Source organism: Micropterus salmoides, unplaced genomic scaffold (assembly GCF_014851395.1).
Source record: "Micropterus salmoides isolate LMB-PRFRI ecotype aquatic unplaced genomic scaffold, ASM1485139v1 Ms_hic_scaffold_6, whole genome shotgun sequence".
In the NCBI taxonomy this organism is placed as follows: Eukaryota; Metazoa; Chordata; class Actinopteri; order Centrarchiformes; family Centrarchidae; genus Micropterus; species Micropterus salmoides.
In genome coordinates this window covers 932,710-948,533 of record NW_024044348.1, presented here as the reverse complement: position 1 = coordinate 948,533, position 15,824 = coordinate 932,710, and the positions used below count along the sequence as shown (strand labels likewise).

The following is a 15,824-nucleotide window of genomic DNA, read 5'->3' as shown; positions in this document are numbered from 1 at the left end:
TCAACATTCATATGTTTAGTAGTTTTGTAAAATCATCCAGCTTTGTTTTTAACAGTGGTACAAATCTTCCTGATGTTGATCCAGCACATACATCATAGTATCAAGTATCCAAGTGATATATTTTATGTGGTTGCTGTAACTAATGCCGCTTTTACGCTGCTGGCACCAGCTCAGCTCAGCTCACCTCGCTTTTTTGGCCCGCCGTCCACCATTGCAGATAGTGCCACATGAAACTGCTGCAATGTAATGTACACACGCACACACACACATCAGCTGTCTCTTTATTTAAGTTAAAATGTTTCAGCATTAGCATTAACAGAATAGCGGTACAGAACTCCTTCAGCTGTTTCCTGTTTCCTCTGCCGTTTGTTGCTGGAGTCGTCTGCTGCGTTTGCTGCAGTGGTCTGTGGGACCCGGCAGGTCTGTGAGCGTGATTGGCCGGCCGGCACTTGGAGAGCTCCTCAACTGGATTTAGTGATGAAATAGTATACAAAAATTGTAAATTATAAAACACTGGCCTCTGTCTGGCGTGCACACTGATGATGCAGACGATTCTCTCTGACCAATCAGCAGTCTGATGTTTTCACATCACTTTTTAGTATTGCCTCAGCTCGTTTGGAACCTTGACGGAGGTGATACAAAAAAAGTAACAGGTACAACTTTTCCCGACTGGAAAAACCAAAAAAGGCAAGTAGAGACGATGCGAGTTGAGTTGGTACCATGCCGTGGAAAAGGGCCATTATTAAAACCTCAACGGTGTGATACAAACACTCAACTCCCAGAGGCATTTATCATCTGACACCAAATATTGAATAAAAAAAAAAAACGAAGTGATGTTCAAGCTCGTTCCAAAAAAAATATAACTGCTCCAGCAGGACTGTTACCATGGCAACTGCCATACCTAGCATCAATCAGTGGTAACCATGCATCCTCGAGCCAGAAATCAGAAGTTTCTCACTCTCTTAACAAACTTGTGTTTCGATGGAGGAACAGAAGCAGCAGTGAAGCAAACACAGCGGAGGCTTTGACACTTAATTATTTTTACTGTAACTGTACTGTGTCCGTCCTCGTCATCCAGATGGAGGCTTTTTGTTTGCTGCTCCCCTCCATCCTGCTGTGTGACAACACCGGTGATTTATTCTGCTAACTCTGGGCTCTAACTACTGGCCTGTGGCTGCAGGGAACATTTCAAGGCAAAAAATGCGGGCACTGCAATATTTATCAGCTGTGTGTCTGTCATTATAAAACCAAACTGCGCATAAGGTTTCCCAGTAATGTCAGTGTAGTTTAGGCGTTATATTCTTTCATTTGTATGGAAGTATATTAGTAATAAAACTACAAACCAATATTTAAAAGTTCAGTGTGTAATTTTTAGTGGCATCTAGTGGTGAGGGTTGCAAATTGCAACCAGCGGCTCATGGTGCATTCACGTTCTCCTCGGATGGCCCCATTTCCTGAGTTGTGAAGTCGTTCTTCGGACTTCAGTGTGTTCATGTGCTTTTAAGTGGGAACGTGGAATCAACATGGACGCTACACGCAGACATTTAGTTCACTCTACATGGACACCGCCCAGTGGGCCGACGCACCTTTGGGGCAGGTGTAATGTAAATTATGTATTTATATAACTGTTTTTTAAAAATGGGCCAACGACCACCCCATAAAGCACGGACAGCTTGGGTTTATTTGCACAATGAGCCTGCAATGCAATGTAAATATAGAAGAAAACTCTTTGTTAACCAAAAAAAGTAACCTAGGCTAAAAACAATAATAAGCAACCAATTACTGCATTATATTGTATTATATTTTTATATTTTCACCTGCCACCTGAATTTTGTGCTTACCTGGTGCAGAAAATGTCTCCAGAATGCAGGAAATTAAGTGTTTAATGCACAAAGTCTTCTGGGGGGGGGGGGGGGCAGATCACAGCCCTAATCTGAGCCCTTAATGGAAGGATGGTGTATTGGTGAGGTCTGTCTGACCGATTCTGGTGCGTCTCCTGGCCGAAAATGCCAGGGCCGATTTTTTTGTCCCAGTCCAGCCCTGACAGCAAACTAAACATTATAACCATATTACAAATTAAATGTTTGCAAAATATGTATGTGCAAAACATAATTTTGCAAGTTCTGTACACTTCTTTATATCCCATGTACACTTCATTCGTTTGTAATAAAGATTTTATGGAAGATAAAAAAGATTCTAACTAATCCGACACCTGCATCGCTCACCCCTCCCTTTCCAAGCGCGCAGGAGAAGCTACGGTGGCCGACACGCTCTGTCGGCTCTTGTGCTAAATATTACGTGTGTTCCTCCATTTGTCCCGATTTATCTTCTTTTCTTACATCTAATAAACCCGACGACTACTACTACTAGTAACGTTACTTCTTCTTCTTCTTCGTAAGTATTCATTTATCCGTTTTGGCTACTGTAGCTTTAAAAGAGTTTGACATGAGATTGATGTCTCTCCTGGAAGACATTGATGTTGCGCTCAGAAAAGCGGCCGTATAGGTCGATGATGCACCAGCTTAACATATCTTCAGGTTTTTTGTTAGGCCGTGACCCCTTGTGGCAGAAGAAGTCAGGTGACGTAGTACAAATAGCGACAAAGTCTGTGTGAGGAGGCGGTGGGGTGGATGGATGACTCAAGTTAACTCAGGCCCCGAAAGTTCGAGTTCTGTGTGAAAGAAAGTCAAAAGTGACATGTTTTAAGTTAACGTTTTGTAGATTATTTATGTGACATGACGTCTAGTCACGCAACCTACGACCTTTCACTAAAACTAAGCAGGTGTGGGTGGACTTATGTAACGTACTGAAGGGCCGGTGTGCTGGACTGGTACTTGCCCATGCTTGTAAAAGTCATTTTGGGAAAAACTCACTGAGGACATGTTGAAAAAGTGACGTAATTGTGTTACTGCTTCCATTTTTTGTGTTGCTTCTGCTTTCTGTTAATGCACAATTAATATGTCTTTATCAAAGTCACAAATCACAACACGAGTTTACAGCTTTACAGTTTACTCTCTCTCTCTCTCTCTCTCTCTCTCTCTCTCTCTCTCTCTCTCTCTCTCTCTCTCTCTCGATCCATGGTTAACAACAAATCTGAGTTCTTTATTTTCTGTGCGAACAAACAACAAAGCTCTGAGTTTGTTTCGGTGTCAGAGATGTCTGGGATGAATTCAAAGTGCAGGTGCACAACAAAACTGCACCGGTCCGTGCTCGGACGAGTGTGTCTTTGTGTTTCTCAGGTGTTGTTATGTGAGTGGACTGAAAATATGAAACTTGTTACTGAAAGTTGGACTGGGATTCAGTTCACGATGTGGCGGGTTGTTTACTGCTGTTTTGTTTTCAGCTGTTGCAGCCGGACAGATCTGTCTCTTCCATTTGGTTTTATTTCTGAACCCAATTGCCTTGGTGCTTTTCTATCTGCCAGGCGGTTAATTGCATTCACCTGGCATCCCAACTGTAAATCAGAGCCTGATGAGATTAGCTGAAGACGTGCGGAGCTCAGGAATCATGACTGAGAACAGCTAGTCTTCCTTCTCTTTTTCTTCTTCTTTAAATTTTTACAGTTTTCAGAATAAACTTGAAAACATAAGCGTTAAATACTGAATTCCTCCTTTGACAGTGGAGTCAGAGAAATTCCACAGTGCCGGGTGCTGAGGGTGGCTCACGGATTGGAGTTAACACTGACAGACCTGTTTAGCTGGAGCTAACCTCTACTCTGTTATTCTATGTGGAGGGAGGGGAAGCTTTATTATTGCGTCCCGGCAGAGTGGTCAGGGGTGACTGACAGCAGTTTTGCTGAACGGGGGCCGAGTTTCAATTAGCTTCTCCCTCAGGAGGACTGAGGCTGCTCATCTGCAGCAGCAAAACCTGCCAAGACCACTTTCATCTCTCCACGTCCACAAAGAACAAAGAAAAAAGGTTAAACTCTTCTGTTTCACTCATTTAAAGACACACTTCCTGATTTTCTTTCAGTGCCCAATAGCTCCCAAGAAGCTCTTGATGCTTTTTAAACTTTGGCCAATTTCCCAAAACCATCTTAAGGCACAGACGATATACAGCTCATAGTCTTTAAATAGGATAAAAGGGCAAGATAGCCTTAAATGTTAGCTTTAGATTCTGATTCACTCAGTCTTCACTCTGTGCCAAAGATAATATGTAATAACTAAAGAGCTGCATTTTTAACAAATTTATAAGTAAGTGTGTAGTTTAATCATATTTTACAATATGATCGTATGTTTTATGTGAATTATCCGCCATGACATTTACTGACGTCACTTCACACCTCAAAGCGAGATGATCAGTGCTTTACAGACGCTTTAATATATTTTATGTACAAATACAATACGGTAATAATACTCCAATTGCATGTAAGTTAAGTAAACATGAAGGTACAGGAGTATTATTTGCTTAATGTACTTGTAATCTATCAAATGTAAAAGTGGCTGATTGTGATGTGGTCTGTCAAAAATGTAAAATTGGCAAAGTGACATATTTCCATGCAGCCAGTGTTAAAAAGAAAATTAGATGATATTCTGTCTTACACCGAGTCCAGGTATTTGTATTTTAGGATTAGATGACAGCGCAAAGCATGCTGTCAGGTATAAAGGATGTTTTTGAGAATTCGCTGCAGTTTTCTCCAAAGGTGGGTTGGTGATGAACCTCCTGATGTCTCACTTTGGTTGGAAAAACTTAATCACACTTGAAAGTTTGTCACACAAAACTAAAAACAGATTGGACCAATTCCTTTACAGGACTTTGTGTCTGACCATAATCGAAACGGAGAAAGGGTGGAGTGCAGCTGTATTCTCTGTCTATAGGAGCACTTTGAATTTGTAAAACTGTACACTTCATTATGTAGTAGTTTTTTTTTAATTCAAAGTACTTGTCCCGCAGTCCCCTGTGCCTGAAATGTTACTATAGTTTGTTAATGCTGATGCATCACTGTTTAATTAAGCAGCATGTTCCTGTTGTAGCTGCTCGAGGTGGAGCTAGTTTTAATTATATATATTAGGCAGTTTCATCCAGTGGTTCCAAACCTAAGGGCTCCTTCCTTAATGTCACTAGATAAGAGGGGCTGTGAGATGATTTATGGTGTAAAAAAAGAAGAAGAAAATTAGTTTTAGCTTTTTCATCCTCGGACAGTTATTTATATGAAACTATAGCCGCTTTCACACAGAGCTTCTGCAATAAACACCGAAAGAATGTCAAAATAAAATAACTTCCCAATCGTAAAATAACAATAAACACTGTTAAAATAGACAAAAGAAGAAAATAAAATTAACTATGAGGCCTAGTTAATCATAGCAGGAGCACAAAAACAAGCACTGATTACCAAATCAATAAAATCTGTCGTCAAAATCAGGCAAAATGCTCTTATTCTGAAATGCTCCCTGTGGATATGCAGCCTGAAGTTGACGGAATGAAACGGGGTCACAGAGAGCCGTGGAGAAGGTAGTATTAGCACAAAAAGGACAAACAAACATCAAGTCAATGCGGAGACACTTCCTGTGGACGTTGACGCCGCGCTGGGGTCCGACGAAGCCGTGGTGCAGCCGGAGTCGGTGAACAAACAAAGCACAACAACCATCCAGCATTTTGGCAATGCAATAGTAACAAACTCAAAGTAACAGTGTATGACCTGCTTCCTGGTTGGCAGAAAATAACGTCTTTTTTGCCCTCCAAGGGAGCGTTTTCCTTGTAAAGTGACGTCATGTGAAAACTGTGAATATATTGTACTCTTTAAGCTTATACAACCCGTTCTCATTCCAGGGCGTCACATATTGACACTTAGCGTGGTTTTTTGGACGTGTAGGGCTCCGCGGTCAAATTACCAAGAATAAATATATATATCCTGGTTAGACTTTAAAAATAAAACTAGTTCAAATTCAAGGTGCTTGTACTTTCCTGGAGTTGTTCCATTTTACGCCATTATATACTTACAATTTATAGTACACTACATCTCAGGTGTTAATATTTTTTACTTATTTTTCACGATAGCTACTCAGATTCAGATTTTACAAAAAAACATTCCAAGGCTTCACATACGGACGCAAATGGCCAACTTTTCATTGTTCAAAGCTAAAAGAAGGCCCAGTATAAATAATACAAAAGTTCGAGTAAGACGGTGGTTGGACAGGTGGGTCAGAAACCGGGTTTTCAGCCAGGAGACCGGTGTTTGTTTCCCGTATGAAACAAATTGTGACGTCATAATTAGGTCAGGTTTAGGAAAAGATCATGGGTTGTGTTAAAATAAATACGTTACTTATGTTACTGAACTTGCATAAGTAACATCACTAAAAACAAATAATGACTTTTTGTTTTACACGGGAAACAAACACCGGTCTCCTGGCTGAAAACCCGGTTTCTGACCCACTTGTCCAACCACCGTCTTACTCCTCTAAAATGTCAGTATTTAATGGAGTAAAACACCAGGAAGGTACAAGCACCTTGAATTTGTACTGGAGGACAGTACTTGATAGTTACATTCCACCACTGGAGCTGATCAGAGAGCTCAGCAGCGGCCTCGTCTGCGGGTATAACCACGATCAACATCAGGCTGCAGCCTAATGAACATTTGGGAGTGTTGTCTTGTTTTCCTCCCTCTATCCATCGCTCTCAGCGCTCTGCCATCACGGCGTGCAGTCGGTGGAACCACCTGCAGACAGGATTAAAGACGCCTCTCGCTACCTGCTGGACACGGCGCTGTGTGTTTTGAGTTACTGCCTGCTGTGTGTGATGTATAGTGTGTGTGTGTGTGTGTGTGTGTGTGTGTGGGTGTTATGGAATGAAAGAGCAGATGGAGGCAGATGGCGACTCATACTGCTGCAGTAAAATGGCATCTCATTACAGCTCTGCCAGTTTAATCTGCTACCAATAAAAATAAATATTCTTTAATAAAATAAGAGAAATAAAACACCCCAGAAGAGGAAAGGCGTGGGTGCTGGAGGAACAGGTGGTGGCTGGAGGAGGAGGGGGGACAATGACAAGATAACAAGAAGCAGACCTGACAGGGAGGGGAGACGTCTGTGGAAAATGTTCTGTGGTTTGCTGCAGAGGAGAAGTTTTATTTTTACTCTTGAGGATTCACATTTGAAACTTTCATTTCAACAATAATGTCAGTATTACGCAGCAGAGAAACACAAGAGTGTCCTCCATAATTTAACAGCAACATAAGGCCATCAATATCTAAATGGCAGAAGTTGAAACTCATAAATCCACTGCTCCCAGCAGGACATGCCAACAACCTTCTATCTTGACGCAGTGATCCTATAGCTATATGCTACGTGTATGCACATGGTGTTATAAAAACGTGGACGCAGAGAACCGGGATTTGGGCCCAGTAGCTTATTTATATGATGAAATATATATATATATACATACAGTGAGGAAAATAAGTATTTGAACACCCTGCTTGTGCATGTCCACTGTGAGAGAGACAATCTAAAAAAAAAAAATCCAGAAATCACAATGTATGATTTTTTAACTATTTATTTGTATGATACAGCTGCAAATAAGTATTTGAACACCTGTCTATCAGCTAGAATTCTGACTCTCAAAGACCTGTTAGTCTGCCTTCAAAATGTCCACCTCCACTCCATTTATTATCCTAAATTAGATGCACCTGTTTGAGGTCGTTAGCTGCATAAAGACACCTGTCCACCCCATACAATCAGTAAGAATCCAACTACTAACATGGCCAAGACCAAAGAGCTGTCCAAAGACACTAGAGACAAAATTGTACACCTCCACAAGGCTGGAAAGGGCTACGGGGAAACTGCCAAGCAGCTTGGTGAAAAAAGGTCCACTGTTGGAGCAATCATTAGAAAATGGAAGAAGCTAAACATGACTGTCAATCTCCCTCGGACCGGGGCTCCATGCAAGATCTCACCTCGTGGGTCTCAATGATCCTAAGAAAGGTGAGAAATCAGCCCAGAACTACACGGGAGGAGCTGGTCAATGACCTGAAAAGAGCTGGGACCACCGTTTCCAAGGTTACTGTTGGTAATACACCAAGACGTCATGGTTTGAAATCACGCATGGCACGGAAGGTTCCCCTGCTTAAACCAGCACATGTCAAGGCCCGTCTTCAGTTTGATCCAGAGGAGTCATGGGAGAAAGTCATGTGGTCAGATGAGACCAAAATAGAACTTTTTGGTCATAATTCCACTAACCGTGCATTGGAGGAAGAAGAATGATGCCATGTATGAACAACCTCCTTCCCTCAGTTAGAGCATTGAAGATGGGTCGAGGCCGGGTCTTCCAACATGACAATGACCCGAAGCACACAGCCAGGATAACCAAGGAGCGGCTCTGTAAGAAGCATATCAAGGTTCTGGCGTGGCCTAGCCAGTCTCCAGACCTGAACCCAATAGATAATCTTTGGAGGGAGCTCAAACTCCGTGTTTCTCAGCAACAGCCCAGAAACCTGACTGATCTAGAGAAGATCTGTGTGGAGGAGTGGGCCAAAATCCCTCCTGCAGTGCAAACCTGGTGAAAAACTACAGGAAACGTTTGACCTCTGTAATTGCAAACAAAGGCTACTGTACCAAATATTAACATTGATTTTCTCAGGTGTTCAAATACTTATTTGCAGCTGTATCATACAAATAAATAGTTAAAAAATCATACATTGTGATTTCTGGATTTTTTTTTTTTTAGATTATGTCTCTCACAGTGGACATGCACCTACGATGACAATTTCAGACCCCCCATGATTTCTAAGTGGGAGAACTTGCAAAATAGCAGGGTGTTCAAATACTTATTTTCCTCACTGTATATATAAATATAAATAAATATATTTATTCTCATATTTTTAGATTATTTTATATTTAAGTATCTTTTTTAGATTATGAGTCAGAACATTTCTCATGGCTTAAGTGCAATAACTGATGACCGCTGTCCTCTGTGCATTATGTTTTAGATATATTTTAAGATGAGATTGCTCCAACAGAATTTTGTTATATGAACGCATGAAATGACAAAGATCCATCTATCTATCAGGACACTTCAGGCGCACAATGTACTGTTCACAGCATTTATTGAATGAACAGGAGGATAATTACATTGAAGGTGAGGCAGGCCGTCCGTGAAACCAACAGTAATTGCATACTGGCGAAAACATAATCCATAGTCCAAAGAAAGTACATAACGAGTGCAACATAATCCAAGTCCATAGAACCAGCAACAGGGCAGGCAAAATCCAAAGATACATCCAGAAACAAGCCAGAAACACGAGCAGCCAGAAAAATAACAAACAAACAAATGAATTAAAAATACAGTTGGGTAAATAATGGGGATAAATTTGGAGCTGGGATTGGCTCCTGTACACAGGATAAGCAGCTGAAGATGGATGGATGGTTAAATTTGGACTGTGTTCAAACTGCTGACCGAAGTGGACCGAATCAGGTTCATTCATGTGTGACCCAGATCAGAGTTGTTTATAACAGCGTGGACAGTCCAGGTCACCTGGAATCTGATACTTTCCAGTTCGGATTTGGTCCAATTCAGATACAGGTCGGATTTTGTAAAATGCGACCTGATTCTGGACAGTCAGATCGGAATTCATGCAGCTCTGGAGTCCCTTTAGAGCGACCGTTGGCACAAATGTGCACTAGTGGAAGCCTCGTCCACGACATAATCTGCTCACGAATTCTCTTTCTTTCACCTGAAATCACAGAAGAGAATAAAACTGCTAACCTCCGTGGCCTCCGTGTTTACTTCCATATGACAGCGTGCTGCTTGTGACGTTATATTATTCATGTGCGCGAGGACGTCTCTTTCAGTCTGTGGTCAATCAAAAAAATCGGATTTAGGCAATAAATCACAACTGAGCGTTAAGGCCCGCAGTGTGAACGTAGCCTCTGACTCATTTTAGATTTCAGTCAGTGAACACTTGAAATCTCTTTTTAAAACTGTTCTCTGTGTAAAAGCTTTTAGAAATGTTGTTGTCTTAACTTCCTCTGTGCTCATGTCGTTATTCTCATTTTATGGTGTTCTTTATTTTTAAAGAATTAAATAAATAAATTTAATAATTTTATTATTATTATAACAATTAATCTTATATGACTTCAAATTATTGCTGAAACAATGAGCCAATCAATCACTTCTGGCCATCAATAACTCATTGAGGCCATTCATGAAGACAAAATGCAAAATGTTTGCTGGTTTCAGCCTCCGAATCTTGAGGATTCACTTTGTTTTTTGAATATCTTTGGGTTTTGATCAGTTTGAACAAAATAAGCGACTTGAAGACTTTTTTTGTCATTTTAAAGGTTGAACAATTGATTCATCTCTTTTTTGGGCCCCTTTCCTGTTTTACTGTAGGAAAAAAAGGTTTACTATCTTTGTTAAGAGTTTCCTTCCTGGTTGACCTTCTCGTATTACATTGGGGGGGTAATGCAGCTGGGAGCGGCTCCCCGGGCCCCCACAATCACACAGTAATGGAGGTCGGAGCAGACAGGAGCCGTCCTCTCAGGTCTTTATTACAGCCACACTTTGGCAAGTCACACCCCAGTAACTGTTCACCTCTGCTGCTCCGCCAGCTCAGGAAATGTCACCGTGCCACGGCTAAAAGCCACAGCGCATACACTTAAACATTACCACACTCGCTCGGTGCTCTGACTGTTCTGTTGAACGGATCAGGGGCCACACAGCCGATACAGAAAGTGCTTCTGTAAATGGAATAAAAAGAGAATATTGGCTAACTGTCACCAGTGTGGGAAAACTGTCCTTGATGATGCAGCGCAAAGATGCAAAGGCACAAAACCACCCACGATCCAACACTGAAGGCGAAGAACAAGTACAAAGACAGAGAGACTGCAGGTCTCTTATCTCTCAACATCTATTCGAATGATCTCAAACTGAGAGACGCAGTCATATAGACCATAATGTGCTGACGCTATTTGACATTCATGGTCCACAGAAACCAATCTAACACCGGGCAGAGGCGTTTCTGAACGAGGTTGAGCTTTGTAAAAGCCTTGGTTACAGTACATACATGCTGCAGGGGTCTGGGGCTGTAGGCAAACAAAAAGGTGTTAAACAAAGCTATTCGTTTTCTGTTTTTTGATGTGCTTAAAATGCTGACAGTAAGGGCTACTGTCAGTATGTTGTGGTGATATGAGATGGGAGCCATGTGACGCTAGGAAAAAGGATGGCGTGCTGCAAGCAGGCTAATTAACATGTCTGACAATAGACGGACCAAACAAATCTTTCACTGGGATTGCTCAGCTATGTGTGGGGAACCTGCAGAGTTATTCTTTAAATGTGGTTCACAGTATATGTTTAGAAATATGTTGCCTTGTATTAGTTATTCTACATTTCTGCTATTTGAAAAGTATAAAGGAAAATGGTGAGAAGAAACATTAAGCAAACCAAAACTGAGAAGATTTAGTAGTGTTGAGCTTACTGACCATCCCGAGCAGGTTCACCTTTGTGATTTGGATGAGGTTGAGAAAGATTGATTTGAAAGTGTCTCCTGAATCTATATGATGTAATCTACATTCATGTACAGTATCTCACAAAAACAAGGGGGCAGCAAATTTACACTGTTATACAAGCTGTACGCTCACTACTTTACACTGTAGCACAGTGTCATTTCTTCAGCGTTACACATGAAAATATATAATTAAATATCTACAAAAATGTGAGGGGTGGACTCACTTTTGTGAGATATTGTATACATACAAATATTGTTCAGTGAATACCATGAATGTAAAGTCAACAGGTCCTCATAAACAACAAAATAGGTTGATTGGGAATTTGTCCCAAAATGACATAAGGCCCTCAGGCAGCGTTCTGCATGTACAGATATGAACCTCTAAAGAAGCGTATTTGAGCATTAGCATTAGTCTCCTCTATATGGGAAACTCATTCCTCTCAGTCTTTATTCGCAAAACACAACCTTTGCATTTTGAGCAGCAGGGAGCGGCGATATTCTGTTTCTGTACTGTAATTCACTCTGAAACTGTTCCTCATCTGTCTGCAGCCGTCATATCTGGGCTGGTTAGAGACTCTGGGATTTGTTGATATGCAATCATGCAATCATGAAGGGGAAGATTATGTGATGTTCTTCATGCCCGAGGCAGCTGGAGCTACGATCTCAGTGCTCTCCCAGAAGACTCGCTGGTGTACAAAAACACTGCCGCAAAAAAAAAACACGATTACTGTATGTACACTCACTGTTTTCTGTTCTTTCACTGTTCGTTCTTACTTTCTCGGGTCAGGCCTCTACCTGCTGCTCACAAACCTTGTTGGAGTTAAAGGCCATGCTCATGGCTTTTCTCTGTTGTCTTTTGGCTGATCAATAGTTTTTAAAAAATGAACCAAATAGCTTCAGTGTGGTGTGATTTCACCTGTTTCAATGTAAACCAACTTGCTTCCAGTGTAATGTTCTTGACTGTGTGGATCTTAGTGTTGTAGTACTCATAAGACCACTTTTTGATGGTCTTGGTCTTGTCTCGGACATTGAGGACTCTGGATTTTATTTCAAGGCCGTAACTTTGGGAATATCAATAAATTGCTTTTGCATTGTCTGGTTTATTTGTTAACATCCGAACTTTGATTGGATGTAAAACGTATTGCTTCAAATGCAACCAATGACCCTAATTAAAAATGTGTTGTTCCCGTAACGCGATGGTCAGCATGGAAAAGGAGTGTTGGATAAAGATGCTCACATTGATCTTTCAGATCGATTTGAGAAGCACCTCTGATCTCGATCCACATTTTACTGTGTGTCATGTAATGTGGGGAACTGGTCTTGGTCTCGACTTGATCTCAGCCCCTAAAAGTGTTGGTCTTGTCTCGGTCTCGATAAACTCTGGTCTTGGTCTTGACTTGGTCTCGGTTTGTGGTTGTCTTGACTACAACACTAGTGGATCTGCTTAATATGTCTTCTTTCTACACACTTTCTGAACACTTGCTCAAAGAAAGGAATCAGGAACAAGTTGAATGAGCTTTGTCTTATTATTACACTGAATGACCTGTTGAGATGGATGTTGTGTCAGAGGCAGAGTTAATTTCCTCCCATCTCATTTTATGTTTCCCTTTGGATATTCATGTTTTATGGCTCAGATATTCTGAATATTTTTCCCATTTAAAGTGCCTCTCACTCAAATTTAGCTTTGCTAAAATACCAATCCTAATTATCCAGATTTAATCCAATTTAGTTTAAGCAGTTTGGTGCTAATAGAGCGTTACATTTATTGTTTTGGGTAGACCCTGCCTGAGCCTAAATGTGCCAATCATCATAACAAGTTGAAGTAATATTATACTTAATATAATATAATGTCAGAGGAACTCACACACTTATGCAGACACAAACTTTGGTGATCATCAGGCTGACAGTGACCTCACTGGGAAAATATCTGTGATGCTGCAGCCCAGTTTGATTCATTAATTTAACTGTTTTCTCATTTTTTAGATGCAAAGCACCTCATGGATCTAAATTCTAACTCTCCAACTCATTTGCAGTTTGGGTCCTGCAGACTTGTTGATGTCGCTACAAAGAAAGGAAGCAAATTCTGATATAAAGCAAATGGAAAGAAAGTGGACTTGAATTTTCTCTTCGCCACACATATTGAAGTGAAGAGGCGTTTACGTTTGTTCAAAATGTTTCAGCTATTGTGAAAATGTTGCCTGGTTCTGTGACTCCTCTTAATGAATACATGGAGACGAGAGGAAAAGGAGTGTGTACACTGCTAGCTAGCTACAGCTAACATGGTGCATGGTGGCGAATAAACACGGTCTGCAAAACCGCAAGTAAATCTGCACAAATAACATGATGTAAAGTTCTGAACTTTACAGCTGCTTTTTTGTCAGAAGAAGACTTCAGCAGGGCAGACTGTCACCTTTAGCCTTGCTGTCAGCTAGTTTCTAGCTGACACATCCAGACTTTTGCTGTATCGCCACCATGAGGCGGACATTTGTGGTTTTTAAGTGACATTCATCTTCCCCTCAGAATGAACTGTAATAACTTTAGTGATCCTTTTTTCATCTAGCACCATCATCAGATCATATTTTAATTTGTCAAATACTTAACTTCAGTAGCAAAACTACTAGAAGTAAAACAAAAGATTTGCAGTATGTGAATTACCACATTCACCTCATGCTTGTTTTGAATGCAAACAAAGCCATGTTACCTTCTAATGCTCTGACGAAGTCTACAGACGCTGTCACTGTGGAGGGTTGAAGTTGTTCCCTGTCATTAATATGTTGGTGTTTGGTTTGATAAATGTCGAACATGTTGTAGCCCTCCTCCCTAGTTCATGATTTGGGATTTGTTATACTTGAATGCATGAGCACAGCCTCTCAACACTTCGGACTCATCATAGCCTGTTGACCTTTGTCCCAGATCTAAAACCGGAGTTGGCACGCCACCTCGGCCGACTGAGTCACTGGTATACTTTTATTTTTGAAGCCATTTTAGGCAAACGTCCATCATATCCCTTCAAACTTATTATAGAGTTCGTTGTGCAATCGTTATCTCAGATGACAAAACATTTCTCTGCTGTAAGCCTGCATGTTTTCTGCTCCAGTCACTTGGAATAGTTTGCGAAAGCATTGGCTCTGCTGTTAGCTTATTTAAACTCTCAGTACTGGTATCTGTTTTTAGCTTTTCAACCCCCGTGAGGCTAAAGCCTAGTTCATGCTACACGATTTTAACCCTGAGCTCGGCGACAGTGGGGGGTGATCGGGGGGCAGATCAGTGAGCGATCGACGCGCGATCATATGTGTGAGCTACTCGACGCCAAACAGACACGTGGAGCTGACATCCAGCCAATGAGAGCAGGCAGCTGCTTTTTCATTACAAAACATTTTTTACTCCTCTCCCCTCTCTGACAATCCCTGCTGCCCGCACATGCTAATCCATTCTTTCACCCATATTCTTTGTCTTTGAAGTTTTTATCTCTGTAATAATAAACAATTCCTGTTTGGCTCATGTTTCGAATCATTTCCCACGTCACTTCCTGCATATGTTTTGTTGACAAAACGTGAAAGAGTCGTCAGGTGACATTGTCAGCATTGTCACAGCACAAAGTCTTGCAGTCTGCATAACTTGCTCGAATACTGGTTTAATAAAAAAGTTTTTTAAAAATCAAGGCTAAGTTAAAAAGTTTGTTTGAAAATTCTCAGCTCTTATTTTTAGAAGATGTCAGGAAAACTCGGGATGTCTTACAGAGCGTTGTTTATTAATGCGGGGGCCGGGGAGATCGTCGAGAACACAACGGGCAGCCAACACCACAATGTGAAGAAGCCCTCTTGATCCACACAACATTCATCCCTTTGCTATGCCAGACAAGATCATTCTTTACTGGCCTAAATATGCGTAGCCATCCTACTGGAAGCTAGACTCAGGTGTTGCACTCTATGCAGTGACAGTCCGTCTGTAAACATCTAAGAAGTAAGGCTTACCCCACACTTGGCTCCTGGGTAACATGCAGCAGTATGAAGAACTCCAGCTAGCGAGACAGAGTTTGCCTCTACCTCTGGATCTGTCAATGACCCCGAGCGTTTATGACCCGTCCTCACCTGTTACCCGGGTTAAAAAAACGTCTTTTTTGTTCCTCCATAGGAATAAAATGTTCAACTCAAACTCACAAAGTTGGTGCAAAAGACAAATAACAGACTCTCTTCTATAAATAAATAATTCACAAACAAAATTGAGCCTCACCTTTAGTTCAGATATTCTTGTCTATTTCTGACATTCATCCAAAGTCCGCCTCAGCCAACTCCCCACTTTTGGCAGAGCCCCAGTGTGTGTCGTCTGTGTGTGTTTGGTTGAATTATTGATTTGTACGTCTGGCTCTTGACGTGTGTCTGCCATT

At 41.2% G+C, this 15,824-nt stretch overlaps 1 long non-coding RNA gene across 1 annotated transcript; it reads right to left on the bottom strand.

Moving 5' to 3' along the window:
- Window positions 1–267: 267 nt before the first annotated feature.
- Window positions 268–15,554, bottom strand: LOC119889721. The gene is made up of 2 exons (XR_005442142.1): window positions 15,412–15,554; window positions 268–465 (listed from the first exon to the last, which is right to left on the bottom strand). It is a non-coding gene; the product is annotated as an uncharacterized LOC119889721 (long non-coding RNA).
- Between the last annotated feature and the right edge of the window lie 270 nt (window positions 15,555–15,824).